The following is a 20343-nucleotide window of genomic DNA, read 5'->3' as shown; positions in this document are numbered from 1 at the left end:
GACACTAGATAAAATTGAAATGCACCAGACAAGGCATTAAGATCAGATTTTGACTCTCGGGTATGCTGTGCGATGTTTTGATTTTATTCTGACACTAAAGTTTGTTTCAAATCAGAGGATGGAACTAACCATTAGCTAACCAAAATCAACCATTGGTGAACATAGAAAGTAGTAAGGTAGGGCTTAGAGAGGATCTTGGCCCTTTTGGACTGAGGAACTGGAGAGAAAGGAAGTGACTGGTGGCATCTCCACGTCTCTGATCATACAGGGTTATAACCCTGATATCTGACTCCCAACTTTTTATTGATAAAGAATAATTAGATAAACTAATCACAGATACAAATTGAGGGAAAATTTTCTTTTTCAGGGAACTATCAGGTGTATTGTTTTAACTTGTTAATTGATTGACATGCTTTTAATTTACTTGTAAAGAGTTGTTTCTTTTAAGTCTTTGTTTGAAAAGTTATTAGACAGAATGAGATTATTAATCTATGAATAAATTTGTCTACTGTTATCAAATTCTCTGAAATTCTTGCTTGATTCCATGTGAAGTACAGAATGAAATTCTAAAATTGTAAAATACAGTTTAATATCTGATAGGAACTGTTGAAATAGCAAGATTGACTGTTGATGCCTGTCATCATAGGAACATTCCCCATCCTTTTCCTGTTGTTTGAGTTAATTTGATTGAAAAAAAAGTTTCACTTTTTGTTTCAATTTATGTTTACTTCTGAATACTGTAATCAGATAACCATTTCATTCATTTGTAGTTATTAATTTGTGAATTTCCTTTTCCTTTCCACTGTCTTTTTTATATTGATTTGTTTGATTCATCTTTTTGACTTACGGAAGAGTTTTATGTGTTCATTTAACTAGAGTAACATTTTTTACAATAGCATATATATTGACTTGCGTAAGGAGCCATTTGTTGTATAGAAGTAATGTGTGAGGAAGACTTTTGTTGTTGTTGTTTTGTTTTGCTTTGAATCGAGACAGAGTTTCATTATGCTGCCCTCAGTGACCAAAATCATTCTAGATAGGCCACACTGGTCTCAAAGTCTCAGAGACTAACCTGCCTTTACCTCTGAAGTACTGGTATTAAAGGTGAATGCCACCATGCTCAGCACAAAACTCTTTGAAAAAAAATATTCAATAGCCTTTATCCTCTCTCTTTATTCAACCACTAGATATACAAAAAAGGTCAACTCATTTTATAAAAGAAAAAAAACTTCACACTCTGATCTTCAAAAGATATGCCTAGAAGTTGCTGCAAGATACTGCAACAGCACTTTACTACTCACAGACTTAGCTCTTCTCATGTTGATAACTGGTGTAACAAAATATCAACATTAAAAGCTGGGCTAATTTGTGACCTTGGTGGATCAAAACAAAAAGTAAAAAGTCTTTGTAATTATGCCTAAGCACAGATACAGCATGTCATACCACACAAGTCACAAAATTGCCCACCCCCCCCAATCCTGGCTTGTATGTGACAGGTGCTTCTTTGCCAATGACTTTGGTGCTCTCAAAATTGGTAAGATGCATTTGCTGCCCAGTCCTCTTTTCACCGCCAGTTACTGACAGCATTTCACAAAATTCTACCTTTAAAAAATTCCTCCAATTTACTTATCATAAACCAAAATACTGTAAGAAATTCTTTCTCTTGTCTTCTTATTTAGATGTTCTGCAGTTTCCAAGCTTTTTGCCTATAATGAGGAATAAATTCATACTTGCTCAATTCTTGTGTGCTTCTGGTGATTACTAGCTTCAGGCATTTGTGAAAATAATTTAAAATTACTGTGGCTTATAGTCTTTTTATTTTAATTTTTAACCGTTCATTTATTTTTACTAATAAATATTTATTGTAGATCCAGAGGGCCTTCCGAGTGATCCTGCATCTGACGAAGGACGGCGATACAGTCGGTGACCCATATTGCAGCACCGGACTGAGCCCCCCGAGGTCCAAATGAGGAGCAGAAGGAGGAAGAACATGAAAAACGAAATCAGTACTGCGAGGGATGCTATCACCCACTGATACAAGGGAACGGATCTGATGAGAGTTTACCAAGGCCAGTTGGACTGGGACTGAAAGAGGACGTGATCTAACCAGACTCTCCGAATTTGGCCGGATTCTCTGACTGTGGCTGACCCGAAGTCTTTCTGAAAAGCCATTGACTATGACACTGGGACCTGTTTCCTCTACATATAATGGATTTTGGGGATCCAGTCTGTTTGGACACTCACCTTCCTGGACCTGGAGGGAGGGGGAAGGAACTGGAACTTCCCACAGGACAGGAAACCCTGACTGCCCTGGGGGACGAAGAGGGAGGAGGAGGGGGAGTAGGGGGAGTGGGAGGGTGTTGGGAGGGGGGGTGGAAATGGAAACTTTTATAATTTAATAAAATTTACTAAAAAAAAAATATTTATTGTATAAAACATGCTAATTTTAAATATGAACACACTGTAGATATGGCTAAATGGAATTACTTAGCATACATGATATTTCATAGTCTTATTTTATTATGCAAACAATACCTGGAATCTACTATCAGAAAATTTCAAATACATAATTTAATTTACAGTTTTCATGTTGTAAAATGACCTCTTGAATTTGTGATTCAGGTGCACATAAAATTTTTTTGATAAGTCCTTTTTATTAGAACAGGCCATTTCCATTCCATTAAAATCCTTTCCTGCTTCACTATATGTAGGTCATAAAATAATGGTAGGAAGTAAGCATTAGGGATTCTGTATGCTGCAAGTGAAAGACCATTAAGTTTTATGTGATAAGATCTAAATTTGAAGTGTTCTAGAAGTTTGGTTTGAGGGAAATTCATTAATCCAAGTTTCAGCTTCTAATGTAAAGGAATATGCGAATTCTTACTTTACAGGGTTATTCTCAAGTGACAAAATATGCACAGAGCTTTTGGGAAACTATAGCATGTTATTTAGGTATGAATCACTTTAAAGAAAGACAGTATCAGAGCTGGAAAGTAATGGACTGAGTAAATAGACCTTTTCTTCACTCCATTTTATCCAAGGAAAACAGAAAACACAGAGAAGAAGAGTTAGTTGACTTTAGACTATGAGTAGACTTGTGAACTTGTAACTGCTGGCCTCCCTGCCCCCTCCTGTTCCTTTGTTTCTTTCTATTATGAATCATTCTAGTAAATAAGCTTTGGTAGGTCACACTATCTCTCAGCAATAAACTCCATAGCGTTTTCCACAGATTCTCAACCTTAATGGTAACTGGGTATGAAAGTGTAGCTTTACTTTAAAAGTACACTGAAAAATTGTCAAACTTTTTGTATAAAAATTATTGTCAAGTTACCTCTGGTTTCTCTTTTTCTCTTCCTCTCTTCTTTCTTTCCATTTCTGTTTGTTTAGCATGCTGACCCTCTTTTGTTCTCAGCAAAATGCAGTCTTATTTCATGGTGGTTTCCCTCGGCTGTAATTGGGTGCTATGCAATTTTGTTTGCTTTGCCCTGCAGTAAGAGATTTAAAAAGGAAGAAAATAAACTAATCTTGGAACCTGAGGAAAGTATTCTCTTCACTGATTACAAATTGCTATCTGTTTGTTGGTCAGCTCTTTGTTCTGGTTACTTATTCTTTCTAACATGCCTGGATGCACAAATCACAAAATAGAAGGATAAAAAGATCTTTCAGAATCTGTGTTTGTTGTGTTGCAAGCTCAGTAACCATACGGAACACAAAAACCCAAGGCCTTAACAGCATTTTATTATTTTGCTTTATCCCTTAGTATTTTGAGTATGTCTTTTTTTTATCATTGTTGAAGTGAAATTTTCATTGCATAGGGATATTGTGTGTGTGTGTGTGTGTGTGTGTGTGTGTGTGTGTGTGTGTGTGTAAATCATTAGGGACATCAATATTGCTTATTGAAAGCAATAGCAGTATTTTATGGTACAGACCAAGGATATGTAATTTAGGAGACTTTACAAATAAATATTGTTTTCTTCTGCATCTTCTTAATATTACCCAAGAATGGATCACATAAACATATATATTCCTCTTCCTCTATCATATTGGAATTAATAAATTGCATAAAGTGTTTTGGATTATGGGAATTGACTTTGCTGTAGATGAATGATGAAAGAAATAGTTAAGTATAGTTTTTATGAAATTATTATCTTCATTCTTTGTTTTTCATACTATTTTAAGACCTATTTGACACCCTACTATGTTCTGGGAATAGTAATGCAGAGTTAGTAAATCATAGATCTTAAAATGAATAAAAATAACCAGTTAGCAAGTGAAATTTAATAATGTTATTTTATGTTACATTAATCACATTATGGCTAAGTAAGACCAATGTCATTATTTGGCACATACTGAACTAGTTATTTTTGGAATGATGTCTTAAATGTGCATTAAAACAAGGCTGGAAAAATAACTCAATGGTTAAGAGCACTGGATATTCTTCCAGGAGACCCAGGTTTAATCCAAGCACCTATATGGTGGCACACAACCCTCTATAACTCCAGTTCTATACAATCAATGCCCTCTTCTGAGTCCCATAGTCACCAATCAAGCAAGTCCTACATAGGCATACATGAAGGTAAAATGCTCATACACATAAAAATTTAAAGAAATGAAATCTTAAAAATCTAGTTGTGGAAAATCAAGTGAATAGATAAAATATAAGAATATTAATAAATGTTTAAGTTTGGTAATTGTTATGTGGAAGTTTATGTTACTATCAAAATACCAAGAAATGTAGACTATCGTGAGAGGGAAAGTAATTCAAAACTAATGTACATAGAGGTCAGTTTTACTGATAATGGACTCTAAAGAGATCAAATTATGCCCCATACTAGAGTTACAGATAGCTCACTTAATCCTCCCTAAAGCTTCTTAAATTAATTACCATTATTATTCTTCTTTTGCAATTCAGGTAACAGTGTTTCACGTAAGGTAAGGAAGTACCTTGTCCAGGGCACTCGCTTTGTGACAGAGCCTGTAGTTTACTAGACTTAATTTGAGAATTTCAGTTTAGGACCTCCATGCTCCTCTGAGTCATTAAGAAGAGCCACTGCCAGGTGCCTGACTTAGCTCCCCTCAGTTTTTCCCACTCTTTGTTTCACTGTGACCACAAATACATGTGTTAAAACCCTACACAACGTATGAACATAGGAATGTGTGGACATGATTGTAAACATGTATGCATTTTCCCTTGCTTCTCAGTGTGTCTACCAGACTCATGATTGATAAATGACTGAAATCAGAGAGCAGAGATAATTATTATGGTTTATGATAAGCCAGGAAAAAATGCTTCCTTCAGGCATGCTAAGCATAAGGCAAGAAGAACAGGGTGCTAATTAGCTCTAGCTCTATAGGCCTGCTGTCCTGTGTTGGAGGCCAAGAATGAAACAGGTTAGACTGTGCATAACAATATGGTCCACTGGCCTGATTACAAGGCACCATGAGGGTTTGTGCAGCATGAGCATATGGACATTTTGCAACATTTACAGGAGTAAATATATGCTGCTTCCAATGGCTTCCTGTTAAAACCTTTTCAGTTTCTTCCCACAAGTATTACTGCTTACTGTACACACACACACATTCACACACACACACACACACACACACACACACACACACACACACACACATACTCCTAAGGAAGCAATATTTCATTTAAATAGTCATGGCTTTTCTAGAAGAAAATATGACAAACTGACCTCTTGATCAAAAATCTTAATGTTGTGGACTCTTTTCCTCCATGCATTAATTACCCCCTATTCATAGCAGAAGAAAATCAGACCATCGGGCACCCACCCTGGTTTCAGTTTAAATTAAAGTGAATTTTACTTTAAACTAATGCAAATTAGATCTCCATACTCTGTGGAATTCTTGCTGTTTCTGTAGAGCAAGTTCACTTTTATACCCTCTCAGACCTCATTCTTTCTTCTCTTCATAAAAATTACCCACCCACCTACCTTATCTCCTTATTCCCAGTCATGTACCTCACTGAAAAAGTGGGAAGAAAAGGAGATTACTCTAACTTGTCTGAGAAGCCTCGAGCCTCTCTTTTGCAATTGATAATGTGGCACACCTTGTGCCAAAGGGGCGCCAGTCCCTATCTCTTTCGTCTAGCTCAGTATCTTGCTCTTTCAGTTATACCATATTTCCCTTACATCAGTTTCTTCTCTTTTGAATCATTTCTGCCAGAACCCAGACACAGTGCAATATTTTAGGTTTTAAATATATTGGAAAATGCTTCCTGCACACTATCTTCGTCACCATCTATGATATACCATCTATGATATAGTTATTTACTTTCTTCAAAAAAAATTGATTGTAAGATTTGTGACCACTTAAGTTTTTGCTTCTCAGTTTTCTCACTGCCTCCGGAACCACTCCAGGTTTTTTTCTTTTTGAAAATATGTTTTTAATAGAAATAGAATTACATCAATTTTCACCTTCCTTTCCTCCATCCAGTTCCTCCAAGCTATCCTCTTTGCAACCTTTCTAATGTGTCCTAAATCTCAGGTTGATAATCACTTTTTCTTTGATTATTTCCTATATGTATGTATGTATGTATGTATGTATATATATATACATGTATGTACAAATATATATTGCTACAACCTGCTGAGTCTGCTTTTGTTGTTTGTATGTATTTATTTTCAAGGCTGACCACGCTGCACTAGACAGACAATATGAAGTTCATCCCTAAGAGAGACTAATTATCTTCTTCCTAGCTCTTCTTAGTTTGGGACTTCATAAAATTTCCCCTTTCATATTAGCATTTCCGTTGATGTTGTCATAGTTCTGCTCTTATTTATGCAGTTATTTCTAGAACAGACTTTTACAGTACACTTCCTGGCATTTTCATGTTTATAGTCTTCCCACTTCTCTCATCTAAAATGTTCCCTAAGCCATAGGTTGAAGACCATTATGTAAATACATTAATTATGACTGGGATCACCACAGTCTGTTGATCTTTGAATTGTGTCCAGTTGTGGCTTTCTATGATGGTCTTTACTTACTGTAAAGAGAGGCATCTTTGATGATGGGTGGTGGCTACACTTATCTGTGGATAAAAATATAAGATGTAGAATGTAATAATGAATTATGCTGACCTACTAAAGTGGTCATAGTAGATTTTTTTCTAAGGTCCACAGCCTCCCTAGACCTTCTATTATAGGCATGATTACTGCCCTGCTGAATATCTGCTTAGATAGCTGTTGTTCGCCACCTCCATGTGAGTGCCATTTATTGGATGGTTACACATATCTTGCCATGTTAGTAATTAATTATGGTTCACTGATATTGCAGCTGAGTAGGAACTATTAATTGTTTTCTTTCCTTGGCAACTTATATAGTATTTTCTAGAACCAAGGAAGCTAGACCACAGGAAAGAGGCTTTCAGTTCAGACCTAGCTCAAGTCATCTCAATTATGTATCCTAAGTGTATGATGTCTTCAGCAAGAGGTAACCAACCCCAAGTTTTGAGGGGTAACCAAGGGTATCTTTGTTTGCTATCTCTTTCTCCCCTCTGTGAACTTCCCAAGAAGAAACTCTGATTAAATTAAACAGAGCCACTCCTAAGCACATTCTGTTGAGCCTGACATTAATGTCTTGGACAAAAGATGTCAAAAACTTTTACCCCAAACTTCACCCTTGGTTTTGTTTTGTTTTTCCTCCATGCTCAGTTCTTACTCCCTTCATACACAGTGTTATCGACAGTTGTTCAAAAATAGTTTGTGAAGAAATGCAGAGGTAAAGTAGATTTGAAAGACTATTTTTGTTCAGTGTTTATAGGCCTTGAATCCTCAGGTGTATGGATTCTATCTTGTAGGCCTCAAGTGCCAAAATTTTAAGACTGTTCAGTCTAGTGACAACAGAATAGAATATGGAAGACAGTGAAAGCCTAGTACATCAGTTAAGTGCTTGAATGTTGTAAAATCTTAGCAGTATAAACAGAACCTGAATTAGAAATCTTGTGGGAGTTTAAACATAAAAAAGTAATAGACAATGAGAGACTTGACAGGAGCTGGTGAAAGAGTGACTGTGAGGGGTGACAAACAGAATTATACTCCATCTGTTTCATAATCCAAATGACTTACAAGATAAAGTGTTAATATTAATAATGAACACATTTCTCTCCAGGGACAGACTGACTGCAAAATTGGAGCTAAATTTACTTTTGTAACTACACTTAAATTGACTTTATGATATATTTGTCTGATTGCTTTTATGAAATAAGTACTGAAAAAATTAAGTGTTCTTGTATTCAGACTTACGGTTGTTTCTGTTTTGATCTTTGAATTGTACCAAAAGACCTCATTTTGCCTTTACTTTGTTTTTGTTTACTGCAAGAGCAATGAAAGTGTGACCTAGTTCTGAGGGCAGAAAGAGAATGGTCTAGTGGGAAAACTGTCTTGAAACAATAGATACAGTTTAAGACATGTTAGGTTTGAGATGGTGTCAAGCTATCTCAGTGGAAAAGGCTGTTGCGCGGGTATGATTAAAGGTCACAGAAGACACTGAATGGTGAACATAGGCTGAATATTCCTTGAACAAGCTTCAATCTGTTGTAGAATTATAGCGAGGAGCAGAGAATTGAACTGAGAATTATTTTTCACAGAAAACATAGGAAATAAAGCCAATCAAAGAGACAGCTAACGTATAGGCAAAATGCAGGAAGAAACAGGAGAGTGAATGACCAGGAGACACATTTTCAGAGCTAAGATGCAGTTGTACTGTGTTGAATGATGAGAAAATTTGTCAGAATAAATTAAGACTGGATTTTTTAGTGACAATGCTATATCTTAACTTCAATGGAGTGATAAACACAGAATTATTATTTGAAAAGATGTGTTGATGTTGAGCATATTAGAGAATCAAAAAAGAAAGATACAGTAGTTTTTTTGTATAGTATTATCAAGGAAAATTATTTTTAGATTACAGTTTCACTTTGTGAAAAAAAAATGACACACGCTTATAATAGTTTAAAAATAACCCAAAATTACAAAGAATGAAGATTAAAAAACACAATAATCACAACAATATAGGAATAGAAAATAATTATCATTCTTATTTGGATAAATACTATCAACTTTTTTTAATGAAGATACTGGGAAAATTGGGGTCCCATGTTGGGATTCTTAGGTTCACTAACAAAATAATTTAATAATAGACCCAAATGCAAAATAAAGAACAATTAGAGTTCAAAAGAAAATCCCAGGGCAGGCAAGCTATAAAACCCCAGGAGCTGCCCATAGAAAGGTGGAGAGAAGGAACAAAGGCCATGCCATTTCTGTTGATGTGGAGGTCAGAGACATTGCAGACAAGCAGCCACTTGGGCGGGAATTGATGTGGGATTCCTCTGAATGCTGTGAATGTGTTTTGTTAATGGGTAAAGCTGCTTTGGTCCTATAGCTGGACATAATAGAGCTAGGCAGAAAAGCTAAGCTGAATGCTGAGAGAATGTAGCTAGAGTGAGGGAGACAGATTGCTGGAACCTTAATAAAATGATCAAATATATAATAATAGAAATGGGTTAATTTAAGGTATAAGAGCTAGTTAGCAATACGCCTAAGTGATTGGCCAAACATTGTTTTAATTAACACAATTTCTGTGTGATTATTTTGGACCTGGCCAGCTGGGAATAAACAAACAGTTTCCACCAACAGGGGTGAAAGCATTAGCAAAAGAATAAAGAAACCCCATTTGGGGAGTGTTAAGGAAACTTTGCTTAGAGAAGAGAGAGAAGAAAGAATGGTTAGCTTTTCTTAATAATTAAAAAACACGGGTAAACTTTTGACCCTGCTTGGTTATTGTTTGTAAACTACTACACAGGGCACTAGGAATTCTGGGAAGGAAAAAGTACAGTACATTATTAAATAAGTAATTTTTCTACTTATCTATTTGGTATGGCCAAAGGTGAACACATCTTCCTATAGGTGTCCTCTTGGCCAAATGAATGACCTGATTCTACCTCAATGTTAGATTTCCCACACAGGTCAGATATTCTGTTATCTCAAACTGGTGTGTTTTACTTTAACTCTGGTATTTCTAATTTTATTTTACCTCTCAAAACATAATCTATATTGTCCACATCTTATCACTAAACATGAGGGAATATACTACTTGTTATATGTATACCAAAAAATGAGAGCAACCACCCAAGATTACAAACTCTTTCTCCTATCTTGTTAGCATATGATATGAGATTTATGTATTGAAAGTCTTTGGAAGGAAAATTCTCTGTTGTCAACTCAAAGCAATTGCACCCCCTTTTAATCATGCCTCCATTTTAAGGATATCCATCACCTGCATGATGTGGGATTCCCACTCTGTATGTTGTGAATACCATTGGTTAATAAAGAAACTATTTTTGGCCTGCGCAGATCAGAGCACAGGTGGGCATGGAAAACTAAACTAAATGCTGAGAGAAAGACAGCAGAGTCAGATACACCATGTAGCCATTGCTGGGAGAAGACATGCCGGAATCTTGCTGATAAACCACAACAATGTGGCGATACACAGATTAATAGAAATGGGTTAAATTAAGATGTAAATAGTTAACCAATAAGAAGCTAGAGCTAATGGGCCAAACAATGATTTAATTAATACAGTTTCTGAGTGATTATTTGAGTCTGAGCAGTTGGGAACGAATGAGCAGGCTCCTGTAACACCTCAGAAATTTTACATTCTGAGGATGATCAAGAACAGTTTCCTTGGGTTTCAACTTGTCATTTAAAGTTTATGGATGTATTCTGAGCTTCCAGTTGTATTCATAACTCAGAATATTTACAACAGCCCTCCTAGAGGTTGGACATATTTATTTAGTTATGTAGTAGAAGAGTAAAACTAGAGAAAGAGGCATCAATTTAACCTATGAAAACTGCCGGTTGGGTGAGGGAGACTGGAAAGTCCTCCCTACCAGTGTTACGCTCATAAAAGCAGAACAAACTTATGAAAAGCTCTGTAATCTTTGAATTCCAGAGAAGGCAGGTGCTATGTAAATGATTTTGATGCTTAGGCCTCTGAGCTTTTTGACTCTAAATCCTGCTCTAGCTCATAGCTGACTTTCATTCTATGAGGTACCTTTCTTTTTCATATTATGTTTCTAGTCACTGTTTATGTTACCTTGGTTCAGTTTCATGGTATGGGAAATGAGAAGTCAATGGATGCCCTATTGACTCACATTTATACCTCTAACAGTAGGTTCAAATCTCTGCCTGAAACTCTCAGCTGAAAGCATCTATCTTGAGCTCTATCTTAAGCATGACTTGTCAGAATTTAAGCCTTCATGTAAGTTTGCTGTCTCTTAAGGGCCAAGCAGGAGGAAAACAAATAGATCAACAATATTATCATGCTCAAAGAGTTGAGTTTAACAAATCAAAACTATTTTCTGTCAAAGTCCTCTTGACTATGTACATTGCAGTATTTTGATTCACACTATACAATGAGATGCTCACAAAATTCTTGCCTTTGACTACGTTAGGCTGAACAACAAGGTGAGAAAAATCTTCAAAGAGTAGCTTACATTCAGGCTAGATTCCAATGCAAGTATGGGTTTAGTTCATTCATCAAAGTCAGATAGTAATGGAACTTAAAAGCTTAAAACACTGCTACTTAAGAAAAAGAGGTGTGTATATGTGTATGTATATGCACTATTACATGGAAAACCATATTGTACATTATTTAATACCTTGTTTATTTTTCTTAATTATATGATCTACATGCAAGTATATATTGATTTTCATAATTATTTTAATGATAATATAATGTCCCTTAATTGTTTTTGCAAAGTTTTACTAAGATTTTGCCTATATAAGGAACATGGTAGAAATCTTTTTTTGTTAAATGAGTATTTCTTATAAAATTTTCATTAATTTACTTTTCAGTCAACAATGAATAAAATATTTTTATTTATTTTTTGTTTGTTTTATATTAGGATTCAGAACATTATAGTGTACAAGTTGAATATCAACTGCCAACTTTTTTGCGAATAGTTTTGCAGGAATAATACCCCTTCATTTTTTGTGATGTCTTTTGGTGCTTTCACTTGAAATGAAATGAATAACAACTGAAATGAATAATTAATCAGCAAGCTTATATGGCAAGCCTATATGGACCATGTGTACTAGTAATTTCTGGACCTGTGTAGGAAAGGTTTGTTGATTTGGGGGGGGGGAGGGTTTCCAGACAGGTTTTTTTTTTTTTGTGTGTGTGTGTGTGTGTGTGTGTGTGTAACCAAGAGTTCCTGGCTGTCCTGGAACTCTTTATGTAGACCAGACTGTAATCGAACTCACAGAGATCTGCCTGCCTCTGCTTCCCAAGAGCTGGGATCAAAGGCATGTGCCACTACACCTGGCCAGTTTATTGATTCTTGATACAATAAAATTTGCTTACGTTTAAATTTAATATGAAGAGTATTGTGGCAGGATGCTGGTGGCACATGCCTTCAATCCCAGCACGTGGGAGGCAGAGGAAGGTGGATGGATCTCTGTGAGTTCAAGGCCAGCCTGATCTACAAGAGCTTGCTCCAGGATAGTGTTGGAGGAGGCTGTTTGTTGGTTTCCGGCCGCCTGGCTAGCTTAGACCCGAAATAATCACACAGAAACTGTATTAGTTAAATCACTGGTGTTGGGTCCAGAGGGGTCGCACAAAGATGAGAACACCACCAAGTCTAATAAACCAGAAGCAAACTTTATTCCAGAAACCAGATCCTAGGAAAACCAGAAGCAAACTTAAAAAATAAAAAATAAAAATAAAACACCGCGGGGCACAGAAGCTTATCAGCTAGCTGAGACCACAGCCAGAAATGGTGTTAGTTAGGCTGTGGCAAACGGCTGGTTTTTGAACCTCCTTTTTATAGCAGGGGCACCAGGCATTATCCCTGAACCAAAGAATTTTACAACCTTGTCCTGACCCTTGGGTTGGTCAGCGGAGACCCTAAAGAGGGGAGTGAGTGCTAGTGTCCATGAGTAATTAGGCAGCCATCATGAAATATGTTTTAGGAGAGACTACAACGAAACTCACTAATTGCAAGAAAACAGATATCTTTAGCAATTCGTCAGAAAGGGGGCTGCTTGTAACACTAGAAGGTTAATAAATTAGGATTCTTGGACTGAGAACTTAGAAGAAAAGTCTTTCACATTATTTTTAGGTAAATTGACTGCCATACTTTACAACTTTCATTATCAGAGCTCATTAAAACCTTCTTTTATTTATCCACTGTCTCCTGGTATCCCCGAGTACAAACTGAGGTCATGCCTCTCCTCTGGTAGTGCCAGTCTCCCATAACAGAGACAGTGTCTGACTCAGAGGTCACATATCTCTGTCTCCTAAGGGTTAAACTCAGTTCACACCTACTGTTTGTTAAGGACAGTCAAGACACTACCCTCAGTTTACAGGGAGATGCTCTGGCCTTGTAATAAAAAAGTCAGTTGTAAATAGCTAACGTGATGGAGATTTCCCAGGCATCCGAGAAAGTAATCCCTGTGAAGATTGATCTGTGATCTGCTGAGAAAGTTGTTGATAGTTTACTTAGGTTTACAGCTTTATGTGTCCTTCTTCCTACATCCTAAACTTCTACCTTCTAACCTTTAGTGTCTATATTTCTATTTCTATATTTTTATTCTTGTCTTCAGACCCTTCAACTGGCCCATTAGCTCTAGCATCTTAATGGCTAACTCTTACATATTAATTTAACCCATTTCTATTAACTTGTGTATCTCCATGTTACAGTGGCCTACTGGCTAAAATTCCCAGCATCTGACTCTGGAGGTTCCAAGGCTTCTCTCTGACTCCGCCTTCCTCCTCCCATGCTATAGGCCAATCCAGTTCTTTATTCATTACCCAATAAAAATAACACATAGACAGAAGGACCTCCAACACCAGAATAGAGTATTGTGGCAGTAAATCATCATGGTAAAATTGATGGAGATTCAGAATAACTACTAGCTGGGTGGTGGTGGCGCACACCTTTAATCCCAGCCCTCAGGAGGCAGAGGCAGATGAATCTCATTGAGTTCAAGGCCAACCTGATCTAGAAGAGCTAGTTCCAGTACAGGCTCCCAAACTACAGAGAAACCCTGTCTCGAAAAACCAAAAAACAAAACAAAACAAGAATAGCTACTGGAGCTATGGAAACACATCTCTTGGTGAACATGAAATGAACTGGCAAATAGCACCATACTGTAGGATGTTGTCCTGTGCTCCGTAAAATAGAAGAGTAAGCTGTGCAACAGCATTTATCACTCTTTGCTTCCTAACTAGGGATGCAAGACATGGTGGTTTGAATGAGATGTCCCTCATATGCTCAGACATCTGAATACTTGATCCCCAGTACAGTGATTGATCCTGTTAGGAATAACTTAACTGTGGCTTTGACAGAAGGAGTATGTTACTTTGGGAAGGCATTGATGTTTCAAAAGCCTTATGCCCTCTGTTTCTGTCTGTTGCTTCTGTTTCTCAAGCTGTTCCTGCCACTATGCCTGATGCTTGTTGCCATGCTTCAGTGTCTTGATGGTGATGGGCTCTTATTCCTCTGAAACTGTAAACCCCAAATAAACCCTTCCTTCTTTAAGTTGCTTTGGTATGGTATTTTATCACAGCAATAAAAAAAGTAACTAATATACAGTGTGACTAACTGCCTCAGGCTCCTGCCTCACTAGCTTCTTCCCCATCATAGATTGTACCCTCAATATGTAAGTCTAAACCCATATTAGTTACTTGCATTGTTACTGTGACAAAATATCTGACAAAAGCAATTTTAGGAAGTTAGTTATGGTGACACCATCTTGAGGCAGCTGTTTACTTTGCATCCCTAATAAAGAAGCATAGTGATGCATGATGCTGCCCAGTCCCCTCTCTCATTTTCATTTAATCCAGGACCCCACATGAGAGAATGATACTGTATATATTTATGGTGGGTCTTCCTCTTTCAAATAACATAGTCTAAAAAAAAATCCTTCACAAACATGTTCAGAGTTTTTCTACAGTAAGTCTGAATTCTCTCCAGTTGACAGTCAAAACAAGACATTCAAACTTTACTTCGAATAAGTTGCTTCTTGTCATTTATTTTTATAGCGCGAAAAGTAACCGATAGCAGTATCATCAAGTATGAGAATTTTGTGACTTGATATTCTTTCTTACATCTTTTGATTCATTCACAACCAAGTCCTATTTTTGCAATGGGAGATGTTTAAAATTATTATTTCTATTTGCATCCTGACTGCAGTTTCTTGCTCCCTCCTCTCCTCTCAGTCCCTCCTACCACCTCCCCTCTGCCCACTCTCCCCACCCACTCCTCCACCATTTCTATTCAGAAAAGACAGGCCTCCCGTGAATAACAGTCAAACATGGCATGTCAAGTTGCAGTAAGAGTAAGCACCTCCCCTCATATTAACAAAGTCAATATTTTAATGCTTATATATCCTGTTATGAACCACCTCATTATTAGTCTCAGAAATATGTATACACATAATACTTTTATTTTCAATTTACCATAATAATTACATTTTGTTGAGTTAGCATTTCAATTAATAACAGCATATACCTTATTGTAAATAGTATATTAATTTGAGCAAGATAATTTATAAATAAAGCAAATTAACATTTACTTAACTTGCATTTCTTCATGAGTTATGTGGAGCTTTTTCTGCCCTTTGTTCAATGTTCTAAACAGTTATTCTAAATTGTTGGAGTAATGCACTACTAATTTTCAATTCTATTTTGAATTTTTGTTTTTGCAATTCAAAATGCCAAAGAGAAGTTTTTCTTGTAAATAAGGATACATGATTTGAAGGAAACTTAAAAATTATTTTTTCTGGCAATTTCTGTCTATTCTTTGAGTACTGTGTTTCACAGTCCTAATTACATAGTTGATAACTACCAGTTATTTGGTTTTCTTAAACACAAAGCATCAGAAACCACCTTGCTTATAAAGGATTTTCTAACTAGTTATTGGAATTGTTTACTTACAATGTTATGGGATTCTAGTGTTTTGCTCTGCTAGACTTGTGGTTGGAACATCTTTTTCCTTCCTCAGTACTTTAATTTGCAATTAGAATACTTTCTTAAACTAGTGCCCAAAGTTTCATATGTTTCTTTTATATGAATTAAACACCAGTACTATCAACACTGACTTTCAAAAGGATCCTATTATATAAGTATATAACATTGTTTAAGCATATTTTCCCCATATCACTCTACACTCTTGTTTCTCACCCCTTTCTTTCCTGCTGATTCATTCTCCTGAATAATTTGTTTCTACTTTTATGCTATACATACATACAAAGGTTTTGAATCTATAAAAAAATCTCAGTTTGCTAAATAAAAAATATTTATGATCATTTTTGTGAGTGTGGGGTGCTTCTTTCTCTCTCATATCTTTTTACCTGTATTTAAAAATGGAACTTACAGGAAGTACACAAACAGGTTGGATACTATAGAATATTGCCACCCAATCTTAAATTCTCCTGTATTGTTCTTTTCCGTCCCCACCCCACCTCCCTCTAACTAACACAAATGAGACATCTGTCTGTGATTAAGTGGTCAATGGAGAAATCAAGACCAAAATCAGATGGACAAAAGAAAAAATTGCAAAGCAATGTCTGGAAGAAGGTTGAAGGAGATAGAATTAGATAAATCCCACCATTGCCAACTATTAGACCTGAAACTAGAAGTTTCTCTTTAATCCACTTAGAGAGAAAAGATAGGAAAAACACATTTGACCAATGTTTGACACAATGTTTTATAAGCCCTATTAATTAGCAGTACTGCAGATTGAAAGGAAAGCAAGCTGTACTCAGACTCTCCAGCTAGATGCACATTCTCTCTCTCTCTCTCTCTCTCTCTCTCTCTCTCTCTCTCTCTCTCTCTCTCTCTCTCTCTGTCTCTCTCTCCCTCTAAAGCAGGCGATGAGATCATGGGTCTGAGTAAGAGCTGTTTAGAGGAGGGTGGATTTGTGCACAGAAAGGGTGTGAATAGGATTTTCTGAAGTTACAGAAAAGAAAGCCCCAAGGAATCAACACATTTTCTTTGTGAGGCTGTGGTATTTTGTTTTGTAAGCTGAGCTTGGAATGCTACTGTCATACATCACAGTGAATCTTATTGATTCCATTTTTAAAATTGCACCTGCTATGGAGTGGTTCCAAAACACACATACCGAATTAAAGCACAAAAACCAATAAAAACATAACAAGAGCTGAATGCTGCAAACTCAATTGCTTATTAAAAAACCATTAGCCTTAAAATGTTAGCTTGTCAGAAAACAATTCCTTTCTACTAATGTCAGTTTTGAAGGTCAGCTAATTGGAAATACATAGAATTAGTACAGGCAGGAAATTCAATAAAGCAGACCCTGCCATAGAAGAATCATAGCTCTAGGCCCCACTGGTGGAATTAGAAAGGCATTATCAAGCACATACTCACAGATCAGAGCTCACATTAAACCAATGGTAATTCTTATATTTAAAGTTCACCTGTAATGACTTAAGTCCTCTTTTAAAACATAGAGTGTACCATAATATTTTAGTGTCCTTTTAAAAGAATATACTCAAAGGATATGTCTGTCTCTCGTCTCTCTATCTGTCTCTTGTCTCTGTCTCTCTCTCTCTCTCTCTCTCACACACACACACACACACACGTGTGTGTGTGTGTGTGTGTGTGTGTGTGTACATTTATGGTTTTCTGAAGCACTTTTCACAACAGCTAAGAAATAAAACCAGTTTAGATTTCCTTCAGTAGATGAATACTAAAAAAATGTGCACCAGGATTTATCCCTACTGCATGTACTGGCTTTTTGGGATCCTGTTCTTTCTGGATGGATACCTTGCTCAACCTAGATATAGTAGGGAGGGCCTTGGACCTTCCATAAAGCAATGTGCCTTACCGTCTTTGGAGAGTGGATGAAGGTGAAGTAGGAGGGTACGTGGAGGGAATGGGAGGAGGGGAGAGAGTGGGAACTTGAATTGTTATGTATAATAAAAAAGATAGTTGTTTTCTTTTAAAAAATAACAAAGGAGACGATCATGGCAGCTCGGACCTGTCAGAGGGCTCTGGCCAGGGTGGCGTCGGGGTGCCGTCCGAAGTCGACCAACGTGGCGGAAGCCCCGGCGCGGGGACCTGCGCGCAATGTCAGACACTTGGCTTCCTGTGGTATACTGATGAACAGAGCGCTTCCACCGCATGCCTCAGCTCGGCCTAAAGAGATCCACGCAAGAACATTCTTCAAGATGACTGTGCCACTAGTAAATAAACGGAAAGAGTATTCAGAGAGAAGGATTATCGGATACTCAATGCAAGAAATGTATGATGTGGTAGCAGGAATGGAAGATTATAAGCATTTCGTCCCTTGGTGTAAAAAATCAGACATACTATCTAGGAGAGCTGGGTATTGTAAAACTCAATTAGAAATTGGGTTTCCACCTGTTTTGGAGCGATACACATCAATCATAACCTTGGTCAAACCACACTTAGTAAAGGCATCTTGTACCGATGGGAAACTTTTCAATCATTTGGAGACGATTTGGCGTTTTAGCCCAGGTCTTCCTGGCTATCCGAGAACTTGTACCTTGGATTTTTCAATTTCTTTTGAATTCCGCTCACTTCTGCATTCCCAGCTTGCTACATTGTTCTTTGATGAAGTTGTGAAACAAATGGTAGCCGCTTTTGAAAGAAGAGCGTGTAAATTGTACGGTCCAGAAACAAGTATACCTCGGGAGTTGATGCTTCATGAAATCCACCATACCTAAAATGAAATACGAACCGGCACCACCTCCTTTGACTCGTTTGTTCTGTTTAGGAAGTCCCTTTACTGTCTGTTCCGAAGTCAGAAAGCATTTGTTAAACCTGCCTGGATCTTAAGCCTGTTCCACTGAAAATTTGTACATTGAATACGGACCCACCTGTACATAGAAAAGTGCAACTCAAAGTAATGTGTACATTTGCAGGTTCTGCCTTTGTATTAATGGTGCCATCACTGTTGCTAGGATATCACATCCCTCACTTGAGGGCAGTGAAACAACCCCTTACATGAAAGGTTAGCTGAGGTAGAATGTGTTACATTAACCACATCATGTTTAAGTTATTAGGTTCAGAGGATTTGTAACTTATTGTTTTGGGGCTGGCTATATGGCTTAGGATATTTGAGTGATCATATATTTAATGTTAAAGCTTTGATTTAAAGAACCGCTAATGAAGTCTTAGCGCTTTGGGTAGTTTAAGTTGTTCTGCGAATAGCAGTGGATAATTCAGTGTTGTTGGGAAGCTGCTTCCCAGAGACATGGAGTCGCTTTTCGTTTTGTTTTTTTATGTTTTTGGTGAGTGGTCCAGAGCGCCAAGCTAATTCCCAGACATTCGAAACCTCCCCTTGGTGCTCGCCTGCACTTTGAGAATGCTGATGGCCGTCAGGATCTGGTCCTGCCACGGTAGGCAGCAGTCGCCAGTCCCCCAGCACTGCACACCCCGTTTTCTATTTATTGTGCGTGTTCACTTGCAATGATATTCTAAACTGATATTTTTTTAAGCAAATCAATGTAAGTACTGAAGCCATGGCTTAATAAAGTTAATTTGTTTATTTTTGTATAGTGAAAAAAAATAACAAAGGAAAAAACGATGTGGTATGTAATACAGACAATAGAATTTCTCAGCCAGAAAGAAAAATGAAACCTTGATATTTGCAAGAAAGGGAATCAAACTGAAATATTTATATTGATCAAAGTAACTCTGATTCAGATTGACAAAAACCTTTTATTTTCTCTCTTACAAAGATTTTAGATTTGTGTGTGTTTGTGTGCGTGTTCCTGAAAGCAGAAAGAAGAGTAGGAAGAGAATCGAATGGGAGGGAGGAGAACCTAGAGAGTAAGTGGAATACATAAGGCACAAAAAAAGAAAGCGAAACTCTTTACAGGGAGAACAGGGAGGATGAAGATGGCTGGTTGGAAATGGCTATGAATAGGAAGTAAGTATCCATGATGTACACAATAAACAATAATGAAACCCATTTAGTGTTCTAGCTTAAAATAATAAAGTATTACAATGATCATGCTATTTGAATTCTTGAGAAATAAAATATCTGTATTTGGTAGGCAGTGAGTTTTTTCATGTTTACTTTTCAGCAAGGCATCTTTTCCTTTCAGTTCTTTCCTTCTGTTCTCTACAAACTAAACTGTGTTTTTGAGTTTGGGCTTACATTAAGTGGAGTATGATTACTGAGGTCTTAACATTCACATTGACAGGAAAGAGCCAAACCTGCTAGTATTTTTGTGCTGAAAGAATTGCTTATTATAAATGCTTTCAGGTCTCTGAAGACTCTGGAGAAGAGGCCTTCGACACTGATGCCAGTGGCAGAGTTTTGTT

At 37.0% G+C, this 20343-nt stretch overlaps 1 pseudogene; it reads left to right on the top strand.

Moving 5' to 3' along the window:
- Nucleotides 1–18014: 18014 nt before the first annotated feature.
- On the top strand, nt 18015–18759 carry LOC148117213 (coenzyme Q-binding protein COQ10 homolog B, mitochondrial pseudogene; annotated as a pseudogene).
- The last annotated feature ends 1584 nt before the right edge of the window (nt 18760–20343 follow it).

The sequence above is a fragment of the Myodes glareolus genome, chromosome X (genome assembly GCF_982192425.1).
Source record: "Myodes glareolus chromosome X, mMyoGla1.1, whole genome shotgun sequence".
NCBI classification, from domain to species: Eukaryota; Metazoa; Chordata; class Mammalia; order Rodentia; family Cricetidae; genus Myodes; species Myodes glareolus.
Note: the sequence above shows the minus strand (reverse complement) of the source record. Positions and strands in the feature narration are given on the sequence as shown.